At 36.2% G+C, this 4,037-nt stretch overlaps 1 pseudogene; it reads right to left on the minus strand.

Moving 5' to 3' along the window:
- Positions 1 to 694: 694 nt before the first annotated feature.
- LOC120204747 lies at positions 695 to 2,704 on the minus strand (annotated as a pseudogene).
- Positions 2,705 to 4,037: the final 1,333 nt, after the last annotated feature.

Genomic DNA, 4,037 nt, shown 5'->3' on the forward strand with positions numbered 1-4,037 from the left:
TTAAACAAAAAAAGAAGAAGAAGAACAATTCTGTTATTTTACATTACTGAAATCAAATTCATCTACCATGTATGCGAACCAAACAGAATATGGAATTGGATTCCAATTCAATTTCCTGCCAACCAAACATGTTTCACATTCAGATTTTAATTCCTACAGATTCCAATTCCTTCACAGATTCCAATTTCATCGTAAACATTCCAGCGAACCAAATGTCACCTTAGGGTTTTTTTTTTTGTATTTATTTAATTGGGCTTATGCGTAAGTGGGTAACCGGATAGACAAGTGAAATATTTGTCTATTCGGTTCAATATGGAACAAATAGATTCCATATGAAAAATTCGAACTGAACCAGATTAATATACTTGAATATTTAAATCAACCCGAAATTAAACCGTTTAAAGGTAAATCCAAACCGAACAAAACCGTTTTATTCGATTCGTATCGATTTTCTCGGTTTTATTACTCAACCCTAACTTATGAGTAAGTTTTTGCCTGAATGATGGGTAAATATATAATAAATTTTAATAGAAAAAGTACACACGTATCCAGAATATACATGTCGCTTCCGAATTCGAATAGGGTGATGAACTGGTGATAAATATTATTCCAAAATTTAAGAGAAAACCGTGCGAGACGCATCTGCCGTTCACCATTCACCGTTCTTTTTTGCGCTGCTTCTATCACTGCCCATTTTGATGCCTTCTTTATCATCCTTGCATTCTTATCCCCTCAATATTCATCCAAAAACGTATACAGCATATCATCTTTCTTTAATTTGCGCCGGCTTAAAAATGCTTTCAGGAGTTTTTTTCTTTTGCTGGGATATTATTCAAAGTCTTTGGCGTTGTCTTTCTCGGATTCCCAATGCATTACAGCCGATTTCCAAGGCTCCGATGGATACTGACATTTCAAACCAACTTCAAGTTATAATTTATAGCTCGTAGACATTCTTAACATAGTATGAATCGTTTTCGGCATTAATAAATTGTTAAAGATGCTCAATGCTTCATTGCTAGACTTTATATGAATGAAACTATTTTACACTCACCCGTTGCCTTGCACCAGCCGAATTAGGAGTACTTGACCGGCCCTCATTGGGGGTTGTTGGTCTGCTATCAGACCCGAAACTCAAATGTGGAAATCGACGAGGTGATCCTGTTCGCTTCTCTGATTATATGTATAAACATCAATGACCACGGATATGCATTTATCAGTCATAACCGAAGAGGGTTTCAAGGAAACAAGATGGTAAAAGAGAGAAAGTATAGAATTGCATTACACAAATAAAATAGTTCTATAAGTATTACGACCTAGTTCTTGCTTAGGCATTGTTGCAATAAAGGAAAATGTTGCAGATCGCTGTAGAGGCCGAGGAGAAGGTGACGGAGAACGTCCTTTTCTGCAACAAACATTACTAGAATATTTGATACTGATACTCTAATTATACAACTAAATAACTCTGGTTTATTAATGCAATGCACCAGATATGTAATGGTGACCTTTACCTGATTGAAGATGCTGGGGTTTCCCTAAAAGATTGAGGCGGTCGGGTTTCCCTAATTCTATCTCGAACGGCTTTAGAGGAATCATTAAAAGGATCGAGTTACAGTGGAATCTTATCCTAAATATAAGATTATTCAAAAGGATAGATAAAACAACTACCACTCCGAAACCGATGGCAGTTCTATTCACCGTCTAGACTGCATCCTTGATATTTCGACTTGGTTTGGTTTGCACCATGCAAGGTCTCTCCAACTGGGATTTAATCAAAGACATTGTAAACAGCCAAATATCCTTTCTCGGTAATTGCTACGAGATGGGAAAAAAGACGGAGTAAAATGAGTCGAGAAGTAATTTCCCGGCAAGATGTACCGTTTATGGTACTTTGGTGTTATAATCATGGAGGACTGTTGGGAAATTCCCTCATGGTCTATATATTTTTGGCAAATTTGCACTGTCTGCAGTTCAGTACTTTGTAAGCATACTACATTTACAGCATTGGAATATGAAAGGCTAGAATCATAGAACCGAGATGGTCTATGGTGTTCACAATAGCTTTTATGGCATAATCCTTTAATGTTTCTACCCCTCTGCATACACATGATCTTTCTTCGTAATCAAAAATAGGAGAACATGGACGTAATCAAACTCGAACAAAGATGGAAGAAATGAGCTATGATGAATTAGTGACTCACATCTGCTTATGGTTATCATTCGTGTAGGACAGTTCAAAATACTCGGCTGCTGAGTAGAGTTGTGTTCTCAGGTTTTTAAAATCCTAAAACAAAAGAAACTCTGGGATAAAACCATATATATATGAGATGTAAATACATCATCTAGCAGTGCAAAGTGCCGAATCTGTGCGTATCGCACTCGACTAGACTGACAAAACCACCCAAATTAGGCAGTGATGTAACTTGAATGCTACTGCAATAAATGTGGCCATAAAAATGCTAAGCATACTATCTGGAAGTGCTAAATTTCGACCAGGATAGCAAAGAAATGGATGAAAAACGGATTTCAACTTCAATGAAGATCCTATTCTAGCAAGCCTGAGAACTAAACAGGTACAATATATCAAGAACTCGAATACCTCGAGACTATCAGCGAATAAGAAGCTTTGCTGCACATAAACCTCTTCATAATCGGATTCTTCTCGAGACGTCGGCATTGCAGCAAGCAGACCAGACCGAGTATGCCTTAACCTGTATCAATAAAAATAACCAAATTTACTTCAAGGAACAACAACAGTTCATCTAACATCAAACAAAAGAAAATAGAAATCATTTAGTAATATTATGTCCCTAAGCATTTTAAACTGAATACCTCGGAAAGAAACTGTAAACCCCATTAAATAAAATAATAAGAGATAATATCCGAAAATCGAATAAATGTCTTACAGAGAAGATACTAAAATAAAAATAAAATAATGTCGAACTCCAAGTACCGGTTGCCCTAATCCGAGAATTTAAAAGAGAGAAACTGATGGGTGTAAGCTAATAAGCTTAGTGTGTTTCTATAGTGCATCAGTCACAATTAATAAAACACAAGTCATCATACAATCCGGTTCAACAAAATATACACATTCTGATACGGTATGCAATGAGTATGCACCCAATCACCTTACACCATCCGAAGAGTAGGTTCATCAGAACAACTCTAACTACTAACACCATTAGAAGTGGAGTCCGTCACAAATGTAGAGGTCACTGAATCCGAGGTGAATTTCATCCCGTCGGGTGAAACCACTTAACTTCTCCTATCAATCCAAACCTAATATGACAAGGCAATATGAGATACATACATAAATTCTGATTCGATCTGAATGTAAAGATGTTACATAATTTCCGAATGCATAGCATATAATCCGAATTTAACAGACCAACATTATCACATAGCAAATTAAAATGCATTAAATTCAACCATTATCACAAAGCAATCAAGTTCATAATTTAGTATTTCATTTCAACAACCAGCAATGCACAGCTTTATGTTTACCACTGAACAAAAACACACCTCGACAAAACTAATGACGATAATCACATCTCCTACGGTCAACTCGAGCAGAAGGTCGGTCCGAATCAGTGCCTACGACAAAGAATTTAAATAAACAATTTGTTCTAAATCAATTACAAGATTAACAGATTAAAGTAACTAATTACACCTCAAGATCAACAGAAGTTACACAGTTCGGTTCGTAGCTCAGGGATAAAGGTGGCGGAGGCAGCAACTCAATTCTCGGCTCGACTTCCTTTGTAAAATTTTCAACGACCAAATAAGTCCCCGATTATGAGATTTAAGATCACTAAATAACAGTTAAATTCGATTGAAAAAATATTTTTGTTTCAATCAGAACTTGACAGTGGTTTGGTTTAGCTTCTTGATTCTGTCTATCGGAACTGTCTTTCGGGTGGGCCAGAAATTAGGCTTCAACTTGAAAAAATGAGATAAAGTCGCCACCGATCATTTATTTTAAAGATAAATAGATTGATCGGATACCTTTATTTCTTACTTGATATGCATCTTACCAAAGA

The sequence above is a fragment of the Hibiscus syriacus genome, unplaced genomic scaffold (genome assembly GCF_006381635.1).
Source record: "Hibiscus syriacus cultivar Baekdansim isolate YM2019G1 unplaced genomic scaffold, ASM638163v2 tig00011662_pilon, whole genome shotgun sequence".
Lineage (NCBI taxonomy): Eukaryota > Viridiplantae > Streptophyta > Magnoliopsida > Malvales > Malvaceae > Hibiscus > Hibiscus syriacus.